At 39.6% G+C, this 20,323-nt stretch overlaps 1 protein-coding gene across 1 annotated transcript in view; it reads right to left on the reverse strand.

Moving 5' to 3' along the window:
- Positions 1-20,323, reverse strand: part of CSMD1 (CUB and Sushi multiple domains 1) — a 982,247-nt gene that overhangs the window by 867,901 nt on the left and 94,023 nt on the right. The window lies entirely within an intron of this gene.

Here is a 20,323-nt window from a genome sequence, read left to right on the forward strand (position 1 = left end):
AATAATGCTACATGAAGTTCATTTTTGGAGAGAAAAGTCAATTTGTGTTGATTTGATTTGATTGATTTGATTTGATTATATGTATATGCCGCCCTTTTCCCCCCAAGGGGACTCAGGGCGGCTCACAATTCAAATCAGGGAAGGGGGGTACAGACAAAAAATAAAAGACGAAACATAACAATACATAATTTAAAAACACACAACAGTCATACCATTCGAGGCGGGGGGCAACAGCTCTTTAGCCCCAGGCCTGTCGGAACAGCCAGGTTTTAACGGCTTTGCGGAAGGCCTGGAGGGTGGTGAGGGTTCGAATCTCCACGGGGAGTTCGTTCCAGAGGGTCGGAGCAGCCACAGAGAAGGCTCTCCTCCAGGTAGTCGCCAGTCGACACTGGCCGGCGGATGGAATTCGGAGGAGGCCTAATCTGTGGGATCTAATCGGTCTAGTGGAGGTGATTGGCAGCAGGCAGTCTCTCAAGTACCCAGGTCCAATACTGTTCTATTTAGAACTTTCAAAACTAATGTGCAAACTCCAGGTTGTCATTTCAAGATCAGCAACATGTTGATGTTTCCAAAGGCTCATGAAAGTCCCACTTCATAGAAGATAACAGATTCTGAACATCATCATCTGATGAGCGATATCAAGTGACCCTAACAACTGAGGACTTTTTTCTCCCTTGTTGCAGGAAAAAAAAAATCTCCTCTGTAAGTTTTTTGAAGACCACAAATGGAGGAAGCGTTATAGTTTGACAAATGATTTTGAAAAACTGGTTCTCCCATTTCAGCACTATTATGAACGGATAAAGCCAGAGTGAGTTGTTGCTGCTTCTAGAATTCTATGCCTTTCCAGCTATAGTTCTACCTGCATGAAAAGGCATGTGGTATTTGTGCTTATTCCTAGATTGCTTTTAAAGCTCAGGGGGCTTCCAAAACAGCTCACAAAGAGCCCCTTTTACACGGATGTTCTGGGCTGCAACCATTTCCCCCCCTGTCTCCTTGACAGTCTTGAGGGCACAGCTAGAACAAGAGAGAGCAGCAGGTACACCTATTAAAAATAACACTAGAAGTGTCATTTAATTTTGATTTTATTTGTCTTGTATGCCGCCCACTCCCAAAGGACTCCGGGTGGCTCACAATAGACAAGGGAAAGGGGGAAAACTAGACAAAGACAACACTTTAAAAACAAAACCACAACATTCACAATTTCCGTGGGGCTGGATATTTCACAGGTCCCCCGGCCAGCTGGAGCAGCCAGGACTTGGTGGCTTTGCGGAAGGCTGGGAGGGTCGTAAGGGTCCGGATCTCGACAGGGAGATCATTCCAGAGGGCTGGAGCTGCAACAGAGAAGGCTCTCCCCCAGGGGGTCGCCAGCCGACATTGGCTGGCAGATGGAATCCGGAGGAGACCTAATCTGTGAGATCTAATCGGTCTGAGGGAGGTGATCGGCAGGAGGCGGTCTCTCAGGTACCCAGGTCCGATGCCATGTAGGGCTTTATAGGTAGCGACCAGCTACCTATAGCTGGTCGCGACTGGTCATGATTCAGGCTGTGTTCTTTGTGCTATCCTCTTCCTCTCTTAATCAAAGGCTGCATCAAATCTGCAATTCCGAGAGGCAAAATCCCATAGGTAAAGGGACCCTGGGGAATTTGGGCCCTCACTCTACTCTACTTCTCCCAAAGGTGAAGGAAAACCGATCCCTTTGGGGATTACAACAACCTTTGGAATTGTGTAAGGATGTCCTGAACTTTCTGTCTCTCCATATGTAATCCACAACCGACCCAGAGGGCAACTTCTGCTGTGGCTCAAATCTGAAGCACCTTTCCTTCTCCCTCCCGCCCATAAAGATGTAACAATAAAGGAGATTATTTGTAGCTCGGGCTTGAAATGAGGAGTCCTTGGTGCTCTCTGAGCTTGGCTGTTATCCTGCAGACATTTCATTACCTCACCCTAGGTAACATCATCAGGGCTGATGAGGTTACCTAGATTGGGTAATGAAACATCTGGCAAGGAAAGAACCAACCTCAGAGAGCACCAAGGACCCCTCAAGGCATAAGAGACATATAGTAAAGAATAATAAAGCTTTCTTATGTTCATTTCCCTTTTTGACAACAATATTTGCTGCTGGAGATGGCTGCCTCGCCCTCCCTTCCCACAAATAGTAAGCCATTTGTTTATTTCTTTGTTTGTTCAATTGAAGCAGCCGCTCACTCGCCAGAGATCTCTGCTTGGAGGTTGCTAATAGGCAGCGGAGTTATCACAATGCAGAATGCCATTTCACCTATGCTGGGCTGCTGGCTTTGGCGGTAGTAAGTGTATCCTTTATTCTCCTTATTTTCAGGCTTCTATGCTTTCCTTAACGCTGCAGCAATCAATATCTGTCAAGGGTACTGGTCCCCTTGCTGGCATTTCCTGAGCTAAACAGCACTCTATAACAGTACGGTATATAGGAAGTACCAATATTTTATTTTAAAGAAAAAAAAAACCAGAAACAACCAGACTATTAGCTACCTAGCATAACTAATAGAACAAAAGGATTCATTAGAAATTCTGTCAGAAGAAAGAAATGCCAGTGGTTCAGCTCAGTTCAAAAAAATTCTCTGAACCATAGTAAAGAACAGATCATGCGTACATAGGTAAGTAGACACCATCGGCTTCTTCAGCCTTGGAGTAAACAGCACACTGCAAATTGCACAGAAGAGCAAGCTCTACTAAAAGGAATTATGGAAAAGGGTGAAGAAAACCAAGGAAATCTAGCTCAAACTACTCTCTCCTTATCCACAGAACTGCCCACAGCCATTCTACTTTAGTCAAATATGCTTGCTTTTCCTTGGATCTATACCCACCTTTGTAGAATGCCTTTTGTTCTTTATGAAAATGAGGGTTTAAAAAAATAATGAAGGAAAATGTCTGGGGATAGAATCCTACCTACAGATGCTTTCTAGACACACTTGAATCTGATAGAACTTACTGCAGCGCTGAAATTTAGCTGTGGGAGCCAATTACATTGACAACAGAGGAACCAAACCATCACAGTTTCCCTTCAATGAGGTAATGCAAACAATGATTCCACAATGAGAACTATCTCTGAGGAACGGAGACGGAGGGGGAAGTAGTTTTGTAAATGTAGGCATAGAAGTATGTGTGAGTGTGCATATCAAACCACTTCAGAGGACGGTTGTAAGTTAAATGTGATGTGGAAGCACCACTGTACAGACCATCTTAAATTCTGTAAACAAGGAAGCAAACAAATATATGAACACAGGTTATGGTAACCAGCAGTGGAACTAGCTGTAGTGATCGACCATATACTATATAATTATGGATTAGCCCATCCATGGATAAGCTGACCCTCAAAATGTGTCATCTGCAGATAAGTTCATCCTCAAAAGTTTCAACCACAGCAATAGGGGGGAAAACTGCAAAGTGTTACGTCATCATTTATAAAACTGTACAATTTTAAAGTCATGACAGGCTTTAGAAAATCTGAGCTCTGGTCCACAGATAAGCTGAACCCATTTTTTTTGGGGGGGGGGGGATTTTTAGGCCTGATTCTTGATTTATCCACAAATATATAAAGTAAGTGAATGGGATGCTTGCATTTTTCTGAAGGTTAAAGACCAATTGTTCTAAGTGTCACTTCCAACACACCTTCAAAAATAAATTTGAATCTTGTCTTAAAAAAAATAATAATAACCCAGGAATCATTACAGAAACAACTCAACTTTTCCTCCCAAAATAAAACAAAAGAGAAACGAAGCCAGCATTTGTATATGTAGCCATTCCTGTACCATCAAACAATATTTATGTTAAACAGGCTTCAACACTCAAGTGATAGCAGGGGGTAAGAAATGCAATTTAGCCCAGGTAGCCAAATATGGTACCTGGGAAATAGCATTTCAAACCATTCTGAGAGACACTTGATCAATTCACTATAAATGAGGTTGGAAATTCCAATTTCTGCACCCCAGATTTTGCAATTATTCCAGTTTAATATTAAGAATAGGGGGCACAATTGCTCAGTTAAAAATGCTCAGCATGTCAACTGGAAAGCTTTTCAGTTTTGAGATCCAAGCACCGTGCAATGGGTTGAGATCTCGTTCTAGTTCCTGCCCACCTAGCAGTTTGAAAGCATGCAAATGCAATTGAATTAACATTAAGGTAACAGCATTTTGTGTGCCTTTGCCATATATAGCCATGCTAGCCACATGACCACAGAAATTGTCTTCAGACAATGCTGGCTTCCTTGGTCCAAAAAATGTAGATGAGCACTACGCCCTAGAATCAGACACGACTGGACAGGAAAACCTTTACCAAAGAATACCTAACTGATAACTATGAGGTCTTTGTATTCCTGATCTTGCCGACTTGCCCCTTTGCAAAGTGTTGACAATATGCTCTCCAGTTAAATGTTATTCACAGTTATAACTGAGACACAGGATAGTGATGAATTCTGAGTCACAGGACTGTTTTGCATGGTTAAATATGTCTTATTCCTTGAAATAACATTTAAAGGCATCTGCCAGATAAATTCTGAATTGTAATCCTATCTGATCAAATTCTTGTGATATTGGTTCCCAGGACCTTTTTGTTACTTTATTTTCTGTTTAAGATCTTTGTTAGTGACAGGTCCATATGAATGTAGGAATAGAAAAATATAACCATTTTTTTTAAAGTTACAGTGAAAAGCCCAGCAAAGCAAATATGCCATTTATTTTCAGAAACAATGCTGTATTCTTATTTAGAGTTTTCACAGCATGAGAAATAGCCCTAAAGATAGGTTTGACAAAAATCTATGAGCTGCTATAACTGGTTCAACTGTCAATGTTTCTACATATTGATATTTGTTCCAAAAATTTTATTAAAATAATTACTTCTATATATCATCCACTGACTCTCTCTGTCTTCTCTATATGAAAAATCTGCCTCTATTGACTGTTCTCAGTGATCCAAACCCTTCCCAACAGAGTTCAGAGATCATTATCAGTAACACAACAGCTTATTCTTGACTCAGAAAAGTATTTTCTTCATTTAATACATTTCTGATCATAGATGGATAATAATAATAACAATCTTATAACCTCATTACGTTTTGTATTTGTTTGATATACTTCACATTAGCACCAGTAATTTAATCTGAAGATATATTCATGCAATATTCTAATGTCTGTTTCTTGCTATTTGGGTATTTCCAATTCTACAATGAAGTCACCTGTTGGGATTTGAATTATGGGCAATGATTGTTGATTGCTTTGATCTTCTATAATCAGATTTCAAGCAATATGAAATTATTTTGACATCTACCACTTTTTTTTTTAAGCATCTGGATCCATCTGCTTCTGTCTGAATTATTTCCAACATAAACTCCAAAGGAAGAAATGCCAAATGACTTCCATGTTGTTTTGGTACAACAAAGATGTTTGCAACAAAGATGATTAGGGTACCGAAGGCTAAAACATATGAACGGTTGCAGGAATTGGGTATGTCTAGTTTAATGAAAAGAAGGACTAGGGGTGACATGATAGCAGTGTTCCAATATTTGAGGGGCTGCCACAAAGAAGAGGGAGTCAAATTATTCTCCAAAGCACCATTAAGGAAGACAAGAAATAACAGATTGAAACTAATCAAGGAGGGAAGCAACTACAATTAAGAAAAAACATTCCTGACAACAATTAATCAGTGGAACGACTTGCCTCCAGAAGTTGTAGGTGATCCAACAATGGAGAGAATGGACAACTATTTCTCTGAAATGGTACAAGGTTTCCTGCTTGACTAGAAGACCTCCAAGGTCCTCTCCAACTCTGTTATTCTGTTAAGAAAGTTACATGCATGAGATGTATTTCCTTGTTGGATGAAAACTGAACCAAAATGAATAGTGGAGTAGATTGGCCTTTACTTCATAGCCTCTTAGGATTTTTCTAGCTTCACTTTCTCTTCCTGTTATTTTGAATATATTTATAAAAGGTTTGATTTATACTCTGCCACCATTGGTTTTTGGCTATGTTTTTAGTATAGCCACACTGGCCTTTTTTTTTTTTTTTTTTTTTTTTTTTTTGCTGTTCTCCATTTTTAAAACGTGAAATCTTTCTGCAGTTGTGTTTATGTGCCAATCCACCTTCAGCACCATTTTTATTTAGCATCTGCTCTATGAAATTCAACTTATTCTTGCTCTGAGTTTACTAAAATCTGCTATTCTTAGCTATACTTCAGCTATAATTTCTCTTAAAATTAAAAATGACAGGATTATTTTTCTGCAATGATGTTTTTTTAAGCTTTAAAGCCCTTTATGCATAGTTCAGATTATCTGAAGAACCGTCTCACTCCAATGGAATTGGTCTTCCCCATCCATGCCAACTGTGGACGGACCCTGTCAGTCAAGGAATTCTGGCTGGTGGGTTCCAGGAAGAAAACTTTTTCTGCCATGGCTCCTACCCTCTGGAACATTGTGACTCCCAAGGTCAGATCCACACCCCAAGGGACTTGAATATCTGGCTCTGCCAACTGGGAGCATGTTATTCTGGAGGTGGTTAATGGACTAAGGTAAGAACCCCACCTCCTTCCTATGTGCATCTTGCTCCCTACCTCCCCAACTTTGCTTATTTTCAAATAAATTTCAAGGTTAATATTTATTGCTGGCAACTCTATTGGGAAAGATTGGAGGAGTTACGTGATTGAATTCTCTACTCCACAGATCTCACAAGCAAGAGATGGAAAGCTATATAAAGTTAACAAATACATAAATGTTAATCCTTGGAAAGCTTCATAATTTTCAAACTCTCCTCTGTGCATATTGGTCAATCCATGCCCCATTTCAAAATTCTATCTCAAGAGAATTATGACCTTCCCTAGTTCTTCAGTCTTCCAACTGGACAATTCCTTATGGAAATTATAAACTTTAAAACATTATGAGCAATCCGTGTTTACTGCCATTTAATTTTCATTTCTCTTACTGGCTAGGTAAGGCATTTGGAGAACAAGTGGGTTTGTAACTTTATGCCACAATATGTCTTTTCTTGCATCTCTACCTGTGACAGGTTATTTACTCATGCTACCGGCTGAGGTCAAGCCAGGGCAGAAAAATGATGGATGAGCTAAACATTGCCTTGCAATAATGAAAGATTCCTCTACTTAACCTGAATCTCTTGTAGCTTTTCTCTCCCATCATGTAAGATAAACTGAGAATTAAGATAAATGAAGACATGTTTGATGTCCATTTTGCTGTGTTTCATGGGAGACTGGGACAGGGTTTGATTTATACGGCATAGAAGGTTGCTCACTAAAATATGATGACACAAACACAGTCAAGGAAAATCCTGGAGAACTATGTAATTCCTGATGCCTGGCCAGATCTGATCTTTATATTTTATTGCCAAAAGCCCATCGTTACTGAAAATGAATTGGTAATTCACTTCAGAATGCTGCTCCTGTGTAGAAGAAACTGAAAAGTGCTTAAACTGGGTGCTACACAAACATATGAATGGCTTTCAGCCAATGCAATTCATGGCAAAAAACAAAATTGAATATAATTTGCAACCCACTCACATTTTTATGGATTAATTTAAAATACACAAGATGCTGATTGAACCCACAGTTTAATGTATAGAAGCTCATCTTATCATCTAAAAATCAATAGATAGTTGCAATTTACACAAGTTATTTAGAACTACAGTTTAACTTCCATGCAGCACTCAAAATCTTATTACTAATTAACTGCTGAAGTAGAGCTAGATATGTCAGTGGGCATGGTTTCACTTGTTTTTTCCTTCCTTAAGAAAATAACAGGAAATGGGAATGTGATATGATTTGGACCAGAGGCATTTGCAGAATAACCTTTCAGAAGGTTTAGTTATGTTTATTCAAGACAAAATGCACTCCTCTAGCATAGTTGGAAGAGATGAAAGCAGAATTTCTTATCCTTTCCACTACTGAATAGTTGCCCTTCCATTATCTGCTAAAAGTTGCTAAAAAGGGGGTTAAAAAATTAAAATATTTTTATTAAATCAGATTAATATATTATCATTGAGGTATTACCCAACTCAGTGGAATAATGCCACTGAAATGTATGTCCAGCCAATGATCATTAATGATGACTATTCTGAAGGAATGTAACACATTTTTTTGGAAAACAATAACATGAATTAAAATTCGAGTAGCATGTGACTTCAACTCCTGAGGAAGAAACAGCGAACTGAAGATGTCTCTGCTAGAAGCAGAGCTGACAACTGATGGCGGTGAAATGAAAAGCTGGTGAGAAGATTAGCTCTTTGTAGTTCCTCTCCCAGACAAGGAGAGGACTTGAGATCATATACATGGTATTGCTATGTGTCTAAATATTTGAGTACTGGTGCAGTACTGCGCAGGTCAGTTACTAAATAAAACTCATCAGATGGCAAATAGCATCTTTACTCTAGGCCTTCCATAGTGGAAAAGCAAGAGGTTCTCTCCTACCAGTGGGGACTCAACCTTCCAGCACTTTCAGCCAGCTGAGAAACAATTGCCACGCACTAGTACAGTGATGGCTAACCTTTTTGCCTTTGCGTGCCAAAAGCAGGAGGGGCACAAGGGGGTGGTGTGCTCATGTGCCCTCCCCCATGCTTTTGGTGCACAATTGCATGGTGGACTTGTTTTTTGCCCTCCGCAGGCTCCAGAGAATTTCTAGGAGCTTGGGGTGGGCAAAAAAAATGGCCTCCCCTGCCACCCCCACAGGCCCTCCGGAAGCCGGAAACGGCCTGTTTTCTGACTTCCAGGTTGCCTATAGGGTCATTTTTCTCCCTCCAAAGAAACAAGAGAGAGAGAAAGGGCACTACGTGCAAACTGGAAGTCCGTTCCCAAACTTCTGGTTTGTGTGTTGGGTTCTTTTTCACCCTACAGAGGATTCAGGAGGGTGAAAAATGGCCGAAAATGAAGGCCGAAATCAGCTGGCCAGTATTTGCATGTGCACTGTAGCTGACAGAGCAACGTCTCATGTGCCCTAAGAGATGGTTTCACATGCCACCTGTGGCAAGCATGCCATAGGTTCCCCATCACGGCCCTAGTGCAATAAAGAATGGAGAGTTCTCAATTCAGGTTCCACCACAAAACCGTGGTAGACTAAAGCGCGTGTGACTAAACCGCACCGTCAAAACCGTGCGACAACAGCGCGCCGACAACAGCGCGCTGACAGAAGCGCGCTGTAACATAACCCTAAAAATAACCCTAAACCTAACCCTAAACCTAACGCTAAACCTACCCTAAACCTACCCTAAACTTAACCCTAAACCTAACCCTAAACCTTATCTTAAGTTAAATCGTTCTTCTGTCGGCGCGCTGTTGTGGGCGCGCTGTTGTGGGCACGCTTTTGACATCGCGGTTTTATCGCCGCGGTGTTGTCGGCGCGCTTTAGTCTACCACGGTTATGTCGTGCCATACTCAATTCACATGTGGCCCTCCTAGCGCCTCTCATTTCTATTTCAGATAGCCTTTTGTTACCCTTTTTTTCTGAAAGAGCAACAACAACAACAGGAAGTGAAAGTGAAAGTGGGTGTTCTGGCTATTATTGGATACATATTAGATGCCGTTTCAGAAGACGGTTTCAGAACCTGCATTTCAAAACCATCTGGCTGACGATTGACACAGGACAGTTTCTTGCTGCAGTTGCAAATCTTTTTCCCCGCTTCAATTATTCGCACACACCCCTTTCCCACAATTGCTTTTCAAGCTATTTTTAAATACATGTGTAGGACTATTCTACACTAGAGCCACATTTAAAACTAGATGACAGGTGCTGAGGAGGCATGTGGTTGATTCACCGCTTTGCGGATCAGATGCAAGCCCAGCCCAAAGCCACCAGATTTCCAGAAAATTTGGCCAGGGAAATAAGTTCCTATAAAACAAAAGGTGTGGATGCATTCACATAGTAGCCTAAAGCAGATTTTGGAGCTCGGCAAATCCTGAGTATGTCATCAACCGTATCAGTCCATGTCCGTGGCAACACTCAGGAGATGTAAAAGATTATATTGAAAGTAAAGCAGCTAAAACTGCCTCTTCTATAGGATGGGGATGAAAGGAAAACAACATCATAAGGCCATAACATTTAAAAACCATGTGCAGCCATGTCCTCAGTTATTTTTACTAGGTATATGTACTGACTTTACAGTGGTAGAGACTAACTTGATTCTGCACCTAATAACGGCAGCAAGACTGTTGGTGGCGCAACACTGGAAGAAGGAAGACTTGCCTACAACTCAAGAATGGACATTGAAAGTCACAAACGTAGCCGAGATGGCTAAAATATCGGCATATCTCAAAGATCACTCAAATGAGAGATATAAACGAGACTGGAAAAAATGGATTGACTATATACAAAACAAATACGGGACCAAGAAATTCCAGTTAGCCTATGCTTAAGATCAGAAATGATTTAAACTGTTTAAAGTTAGTTTAGTAAGAAGAAGCTAAGGTCAATGTAGAATGTCATTAATTTCTTTATTTCTTTTTTCTCAATAGATTTTAGACTGTGTTAGTTAAAAATCCATACCGTGTACGGGCTCTGGGAAGTCGGGGGGGGGGGAAGGAGGAGGGGGGTAGGGGTGGAGGGAGGGAGGGGCATACAAAAAAATTGTACTTCAATGTTTTAATGATTGACGAATGATGAAATATTTGTGTTTTTTAAAATAAATAAAACCTTTTTAAACAAAAAAAAAAGAAAGAAAGAAAGAAAAACCATGTGCAAAGACATCCATCTGCTACCCTGTTTCCCTGGAAATACGACCTCCCCAGAAAATAAGCCCAATTGGGCTTTTGAGCGCATGCGCTAATCAATATAGTTTTAACAAGATATTCAATATCTCACAACAATTCTACAAGTTCTCTTACCCCGTTCCCCTGAAAATAAGACTTCCCAGGATATTGAGCCCAATTGGGCTTTTGAGCACATGCGCTAAAATCAGCCCTCCCCTGAAAATAAGCCCTCCCTGTAAATATTGCAACACAACAGCCGAGGTGGTACAGTGGTTAGGGTGCAGCACTGCAGGCCACTTCAGCTGACTATTATCTGCAGTTCAGCGGTTCTATTCTCACCGGCTCAAGGTTGACTCAGCCTTCCATCCTTCCGAGGTGGGTGAAATGAGGACCCGGATTGTTGGGGGCGATATGCTGACTCTGTAAACCGCTTAGAGAGGGCTGAAAGCCCTATGAAGCGGTATATAAGTCTAACTGCTATTGCTATTGCTAATAGCAGCCATGAGGTGACCACGCTCGCCGCCTCCTGTACCTCAAAATAATAAGAGCTCCCCGAAAATAAGGCCGAGCACTTATTTTGGGGGTCAAAAAAATAAGACCCTGTCTTATTTTTGGGGAAAAACATGGTACATTTTGAAGGAAGGATATTCTCTGAAATTCTGCCTTTTTGTTTTCATTAATTTTCTTCACTTTTATCTTTTAACTTGCTTTCATCCTTAACTGTTCTGCCATTTCCTTTACAGAGCAATTCAGAGAAACAATAATGCTGTAGAATTATACTGAGATTGTTCTTGGAATATAAAGATGAGGGTCTGATCTTGAATGGCTGTTTTAAATGGTTCCAGAGGACACAGCAGACTTTATGAGTGAGCCATTCTGCTAATGCTAATGCCTAATGTATTTTTATTTTATTTTTGCCACAAGGGCACAGTGACAGCCCGATAGTGTCCTGCTGTCATGAAAAAAAAATGTGAGGCCTTGGATTCCTCTACTGCCAATGTGTTCATTATTTTTACCTCTTTCATTTTGATGTAACTTTGACAACAATTATACAGCTCGAGGGGATTTTGATCAAACAGGTAGTCTTATAATAATAAAATAAAAAATCTGAGAAGGGATACAGAACTGAAATAATAAGGTTGCTGAAAGTTCTGCTGTACATTTTTTTTTAAATAAAATGTTTCTTATCTTTGACAATGACAGGTACATGTGTCACAAATATCAGCGGCCCAAGATGCTACATATATGGATTTTATTTTTCTATATAAGAAGGCTAAATTAATAGACACAAATGCACTAGCAAAACAATGTACTGTATATCAGCTTCATGAAAAGAACCTCAGTTATATTTGTTCCTGGTTCTGCACAGGAATAAATATGTTTTAAGTTCAACATCTCCTGGATACTACTCAGTTGTGGAGAAATTAAAATCCATGTCTGCCCTGAGCTCAGATAATAATGGGATAATGTGGCAGAATGGAGTCTGGATTATCAGAAAAAGGGGGGGCTGCATTCCAGAGGGCAAAGAGGCAGCAAAGTTTAGAGCAGGGGTCTCCAACTTTAAGCCTGCTGGACTTCAACTCCCAGAATTCAAAGCAAAACTGGCTGGGAAATTCTGGGAGTTGAAGTCCACCAAAGCTTAAAGTTGGCAAGGTTGTAGACCCCTGGTTTAGAGAGTTTAACCAGAGAAAGGAGGAAGTCTCCTCCTGAAATCAACTGGAGGGGAAAGTTTTCCTTTTAGGATTAATAGATAAAAAAGTTTTATTTTTAAATACCATGGAAGATTATTTGTCAAGCACAGGATATCAGGAGTCCAGGCAGTTCAAATCAGTTGTATGCTAATGTTTTCTACAAGAATCTGAACTATTAACAGGTCAAAACAAATTGGCAGTAAATAAGAGTCAATGGGATTCAAGGTCGGCTGGTTTAGATCTCTTATGAGTGGAAAGGGATTCAAGACTGATATGTTTGACCCCTTCCTCAGCCTCAGCCTTGTCATCTACATTATTTCAATATGGGATTCCTGTCATTTTACTACTTTAGACAGAAATGGAAAAGGTTCGGCACTACGCAGAAGGGAGGAAAGGTTGGTAAAATTGTAAGATTTTGCTGAAATTGATAAATTAACTTCTTTGATGAAAGAAAAGACATTACCTGCATTTATTGCCAACTGAAAGCCTCTTGTCTTGTGGACTTATTGCATTAAAAAAAATGAACTTGTGAGTTTTGGTTTTGATGATTAGCCAGGACAGACTATAGAAGGAATAGTAGTATAATATAACTTTTGAGTCAAAAATAGAATTGTATTTATACCGATTCTGAAGAATATTGGAAGACTTATATCTTTCTTCTTTTCTATCCTTGTTGATTTTTTTCTTGCATTTTTTTCTTTCATTCCTTTTCCTTATCTTTTTCCTCTTTACTTTATATTACCTTATATAAGTTTTTGTCTTATTTAAAACTTTCAATACAAATCATATATTTTTAAAAAAGGGATTAAAAATAAACCTCAAATAGACATAAATAGCTTGGCTTCTTATTCCATGTGACAGTGTTTATTACTTAGGGGACAGTCTTTGTAAGGATATGTGGCGGAGGAGTAAAACTGTTGATAGTAGATAAATATAGTTTATCTTCCACCTGTTGTGGTCCGCCAGTGGGCTGAGGAGCTGGCAGCAAAGTCGGACAGCGAGGAGGTTGGGGAGGAACATGGGTTAGTATTGGAGTCTGGGGAAGGCTTGGATGAGGGCTCTGTGTCAGAGGCAGAGAGGGGGCCAGGGCCATCTGGGAGTTTTGTGCTACCTCTGGAGCCTCCAGAGTCAGACAGCAGGGTTCCCACTGTGTGCATGCACAGAGCTGCCAGAAGACAAGAACAGTTAAAACAGAAGGGATGACTCGGGAATAAGGCTTGGAGGTGATTGGCCCCTCCCATAGGACATAAAGGAGGAGCAAAGGCACGTGAGCTTTTGCGGGAAGCAACTTGGTTCATGCTGGTCAGTTTATCTTCTGAAACTCCATTTGGACTCTAATTACATCTTTGGCAGTGCTTCCAAAAAAGATAAAAGTGGGTGCTTATCAGCCTTATTCCGAAAAACTTCGGCAGCCTCCTGTAGAACTCTTTGCAACTATTTGAGATTCATTACCGGCTGTGAATGAATATAATTCACAGCCTTTGAAATAAAAAAGAGGGTTTTTGGACCTAATTGTGTGCTTTTTATTGTATCAGGAAGCCTAGATCAGAACACCACCATCACCACTCATCCTGACATAGCGAGAGAGAGAGATAGACCAAAGAGAGGATTTATACTTCTGAAGATGGTAAGGGAAGGAGGGGGGGGGGGGAAACCCATCTATTCAGGATAAACCATTGCAGAGCGCTGAATTAGCAATCAAGCTCATCATTTAATGTGTACCAAAACAGCAATAAGACGTGTGCAAAATGAAGTGACAGGGCACAATGCAGCTGAAAGAAGTACAGTAGTGATAGAAATCAGATCACTAAGAAGGAAAATAGGTTTCTCAAAATAACATCCCTTCGGCTCTGAATATCACAGCATTCGTATTGTTTAGCAATAAGCTGTACGCTGAGGATTCTGCTCAGGTAAGTTTAAGTTTAAGTTTAATGAAATTTGTATGCAGCCCACCCCTATTGGGACTCTGATTAGAAGGTAGACCTTCTAATCAAAATTCTAAAAAAGTCACAACCGTCTCCCATTTTTTATATTCTACAAATTTTTCTGCATTATAACCCAGATTAAAATTATTTATATTTCATTTCTATTTCTCTTCCTATATTATAAACTACATAGGATGGACACCCAATAGATTTAGGGCCATACTTACATACCACATGCTTACATATATACAGGAATGAGCAATGCTTTTGCCTTCCCATCTCATAAAAGAGGAAGTTAACATCATCCAAAGAAACTGAATACCCAGAGGTGGGTATTCAGCAGGTTCTGACCAGTTCTGAAGAACCGGTGATGGAAATTTTGAGTAGTTCATAGAATCGGTAAATACCACCTCTCACTGGCTCTGCCCCAATCTATTCTCTGACTCCCGAGTCCCAGCTGATTGGGAGGAAACGGGGATTTTGCAGTAATCTTCTCCTGAAGTGGGGTGGAAACGGGGGTCATACAGTATCCTTCCCCTGCCACGCCCACCGAGCCACACCCACAGAACCAGTAGTAAAAAAATTTGAATCCCACCACTGAAGACTGAGAGATTAAAGGGCAGATATGGGAAAGTGCATATTAGCATTGTAGTAAAAGTAGAGAGAGGCATTTTAAAGTAAAGGTTAAGGCACCATGCCAGAAACCGGGTGACTGGGACTGCTAGTCCCACCAAGCACCTTGTAATGGTGTTTCTCTTCAGCCCTAGGAAGGAGGTGATATCAAACTACTTTTGAAATCCTGCCCAGAAACTGCAGTCAGTTGCCAGGACTGCCCATGTGCAGCCAAAACTGACCCTGTCCTGAATTTTAATATCAGTCAGTTAACTAGAGTTCTTGTCAATATCCACAGTTATTTCATTAATTTACCTTATTGCAGAGATCAGTTCATTAATGAATGAATATTAATTTCATATTCCACAATACTAGGTAACATTTTACATTTTGAAATGTAATTTAAATTGTTAACAACTCTAGATAGCTAACAATATATTTTAAAATATAAATGTAATCAAATAATATCTCTCTCTCTCTCTCTCTCTCTCTCTCTCTCTCTCACACACACACACACACACACACACACACACACACACATACAAACACACACACACACACACACAATCAGCTAAACTGCTGCCATGATCACCAAGGAATTCCAAGACAATAGGCAGGAGTGAAGAATTGGTAAAACATTTTGGAAAAGAACAATGGCAAACCACTTTCACAATATTGCCTAGAAAATAGAAGGGATGTTATCTCTAGGAATCTATCCTGACTCAAAGGTACCTATGCATTTACCTGGGAGTAAATCTCATTTAACTCTTTCTTAAGTACATAGGTTGGCATATTTTGGCATTGTAGAGCTTAACTTAATATGTGAACAAAGCTTTTTTTTCCCCCCCTTAATTGACAGAGTAGTTATTTTAAGTGTTTGAAAACATGCCATTAGCTTGTTGATTTTTTTTTTTAAAAAAATTATAGACCATATATTTATGTACAATTTCCTGTCAAATTTATTGATAACAAGCAAAGCAAATATTTTAAGAAGCGGCAATTATAGGTTTTTTTTTTTTTTTTCTACTCAGGCTTTTAGCTGAAAAATCTGTAAATCTTTGAAAGAGCCACATCAGTTACTGCTCTGTCAAATGTATGTATATATGCATATATGCAATATATTTGGAATGGTATAGCTGAACAAATTAAATTGACTGCGATAGTCGTGGTGGCACTGTGGCTAGAATGCAGTATTACAGGCTAACTCTGCCCACTGGCAGGAGTTCAATCTTGACTGGCTCAAGGCTGATTTCAGCCTTCAGGTAAAAATGAGGCCCCAGATTGCTGGGAAAAATATGTTGACATTGTAAACTGCCAGGAGAATGCTGTAAAGCACTATGCAACAATATATAAGTGCTGTTGATATTGCTATCAAATAACAATGATTGAGGATGCTAGAAAAGCAAAACTCAGAATTTTGCAGAATTTTGCAACACCCGAAGTGGTAAAAGAAGTAAAGAAGACGTTTACCTTGAAATAAAAGAGCTTCCCCTACAGGAACAATTATCTCTTGTTTGAATACAAATATTTTAGAATGGCACCACATTCGTATTTGTTTTGTCAATAAAGCTAAGGTGTTTCAGTCTCTCTGAGGTTAACTGGCTGGGTTATAAAAGATGCATGGTTTCAAGATTTAAATACATGCAGCTGACATTCCTTTTAATTTTAGATTAAAAAACATTTTTCTTTGCCTTTTGCGAGGCAACTTCATGGGCTTTTAATCTACAGGAGCATTTCTGTAACCCTGTGATTCTTTCCTGAAGGAATTTGTCTCTGTGCATTGTAGTGAAATATGAGAAAGTCGGCATCAAATATTCGTGAAGGGAGCTATTCTGTGTCTTCCCCAATTCCCTGCAGACGCCAATGGATAAAGAGAACTCCTGTAGAAAGCAATTCCAAATGTCTGCAATCAAAGTAATACAAGGACTCGAAACTCTCTTGTGGAAATTAAGTACTTAAGTATTAAAAACCCAATAATTTTAAAGAGGGGGAAAAAGAGATATTAGGGTACCTCCTGCTATGAATGGAAATAAATTGTGCTACAGATTTGTTAACAAGGAGCAGGTTATTGAAAGAGGTCTTTTATTCAACAGTTCTTGAAAGCCATCTTTTAACTTAACATGTGGGAAACACTAGAGAAGGAAGAAGTGATTCACGGTTTCTGAAAATGTCTGGATTGGCTTAGGATGGTAAGGTTTAGTATTGGTGTGAACCTGGGTACCTAGATTACAGCAATTGGGTAATGAAAGGTTTTGTGAATACTGTGGTCTCCTTGCTAGTCTATGAGATATCATCTAAGTTTGAATATATATACCCCTCTCTCTTTCTCTCCCTCTCTCCTTCCCTCCCCCGTGTGTGTGTGTGTGTGTGTGTGTGTGTGTGTGTGTGTGACACCACATAGGCTTTAACATATATTGAGATTCTCTCAGTTCCTCCCCTCCTAGATACCGGAAACATCCAGAACTACTGGTCTAGGATAGGAAAACAAGTGGCTTGCACCATTTCTCCAAACCACTTCTGTTATATCCCAAGAAGTCTGGGATGTCCAGTTACGGCCAAAGTATTTAAACTGTGGGAAAGGTTTGAAATCTCCAGCCCCTTACTCTGTGGAGCCAGGCATGCTGTTACACATCATGGATGCTATATGTGCAACACAAGTTATTTTTTATTGGATTTATTGTGCAAATAAAGCCAATAAATCAGTCAATATATCCTTCGCTTCTGCTACCTGAAAACTGCTTATGGGGGAAAGAGTGATTCTCTAAATAGTATGTAAGCTGCAGATAGAGAAGGAGAAATATGAAAAATAAATAAATCTCCTTCCTCATTAGCTATCTGCCCTATGGCTTGAAGAACAACTTCAGATTCACACAGTGAAAGCATGTTCTGATTTATTCACCTACTGATTTTCTTTTTTCAACTAATTATTAAACCATTTTTAAAGGCACTGTGGAAAGAAACTCTTAAACAGGAAAATTGCAGAAGTTACCAATGTCCTTTGCTCAATCCCTCCAACTCCACCATAAAACATGGATAACTGCAGTAGACAAAGATGATCAGAATACGCTGCTACACCTCATATTGCCATATTCGTAATTTCTTCTAAATATAAATATAAATCCCTATAAATCCATTTGATATTGAACTAATCTTCTACTTGCCATCCCCCAGACGAGTTGTTAATTACTATGTTTAATTGCACCTTTTTTTTGTAGCCTACTCAAGATAACATAAACTAAGCCACACTCTTCTAAAAGTCTGACTAATCCATTAAACCAAAACAATCCCAAAGAAGAAAAAATATCTGACCCTTGTCACTGATCATAATGCAAGTAATATATTCTATGAATATGTGAAACAATTAAGGGGAAAAGTCGACTCATGTTTCAGCTAAATGTTTGGTAGCAACACAGAGTTGAGTTGCTTTAATACAACCCAACCACTGTTTTTGTTTACATACTGCTTTAATCTAAACAAGAGCAGCTTATAAAATAATACGAACATTAAAATTGAATAACAGTAAAAATAAAGTCAACGCAAAACAATGGCAACCCGAACAACAGTTCACAGCTTCCAACTCCACAGTAGGAGGAAGCCCTCATCACATTTCTACTCCCCAGGTTTTTTAATGGCTTCTCCCCCCCAAAAAAAAACCAGTAGGGTCAGACCTATACTCATCTGGGGAGGAATGCTGTTTTAGAGATTTGCACTGATTTAAGAGAGTGACTGGATGTAAATGTGTGGCTGCATTTTTCTAAGCATGCTTAAAAAGCTCTCTGCACTTCAGAACTCTCCTTTCTCAGCTAAACATGCTTAAAGTGATTTTTAGATCTCTGTAAGTTTCAGACATCTGGGAATGCATTGCCTCGGGGAAGACAAGAAGCAGGCTTGGCCTGTGCAGTTACATCTCTTTCCTAGTTTAGTTCTACATATGTCATGAGTGTCAAAACAGAACTTCTCTTTGTGTTTAACTCACTCAGTATTATCTATCATCTCCCCGTCTCTCTGCCTCTCCATTTCCTCTCATAATGAATTGGATTCAAACTAGGTTTATGTAAACAGCAGAGATTTTTCTCTTCGGAGATGAAATGAAGTTCCCACAGACAGAGGAGATGTTCCTAACCTTTCTGCCATCACACCTCCTGTTAGTGTTGTCTGAATGTACGCATCTTCCTGAAAAATCCAAACACCAAAATGAACACAAATGGACAATCAAAACAATGCAATGAAACTTTGGAAAGATGGGTTTCTTGGGACAAGGTATCTAAAAGTCACATGACCCTTGGACTCTGGACTTCACCATATTGATTAGTGTGACCCCAAGACTGATGCACTCACCCTTCTGGTGAATAAGAAGAAAAGAACAAACCTGGGTAAGGAATGAGTGCATGGGGTGCTATCACGCAATGGTCCATATTTATGTCTATGGTGATTCTCGGTCATCCAGGTCATGGTTGTCCCAATAGGTGCTTTTTCAAGAGATAAACTGGATTTACTGAAAGTCTGGTTGCCTCTTGAAAAAGCACCTTTGGGTCCATATTCATGTAGTTTGTGAATCCAAATGGCTGGCTCCTGTGGAAATCCAGAGTAGATGGGACAACCATCAATTACGGTTCTTCTCATGTGGTTATCAGTTTTTGCTCAATTCTATAGGTACTACATACCAGAGGTGGGTTCCTACCAGTTTGCACCTATTCGGTAGAACCGGTTCATCAAATCTACTGAACCGGTTAGAAGAGGTTCCACCAGTGGACCCGGAAAGCAGGCCACACCTACAGAAGAGGTTCCAAAAATTTTTGACCACTCTCACACACACACGCACACACACACATGCACACACACACACTCACAGATTCACAGAGAGAGAGAGAAAGAGAAAGAAAGGACGAAAGAAAGAAATAAAAAAAGAAAAAAAGAAAGAAAAAGTGAGAGAGATGAAAAAAGGAAAAAGGGACAGAGAGACAAAAGGAAGGAGAGAGAGAGAGAGAGAGAGAGAGAGAGAGAGAGAGAGAGAGAGAAAGAAAGAAAGAAAGAAAGAAAGAAAGAAAGAAAGAAAGAAAGAAAACAAACACATGGCCAGCAAGCCACTCCCACGAAGGAGGCCACACCCACAGAATAGATTCGAATTTTTTTTGAAACCCACCACTGCTACATACTATACAAAAAGGTTCACTTTCAGTCCCTGAAACTAGAAAGTAAAACAGGAAATTCTGGACAAAACCTTTAAGCAGAGACTATCATGATATTATATATATATATATATATATATATATATATATATATATATATATATATATATGTATGTATGTATGTATGTATGTATGTATGTATGTATGTATGTATGTATGTATGTATGTATGTATGTATATAAGCTTCCAATAT

This window comes from Thamnophis elegans, chromosome 4 (genome assembly GCF_009769535.1).
Source record: "Thamnophis elegans isolate rThaEle1 chromosome 4, rThaEle1.pri, whole genome shotgun sequence".
Lineage (NCBI taxonomy): Eukaryota > Metazoa > Chordata > Lepidosauria > Squamata > Colubridae > Thamnophis > Thamnophis elegans.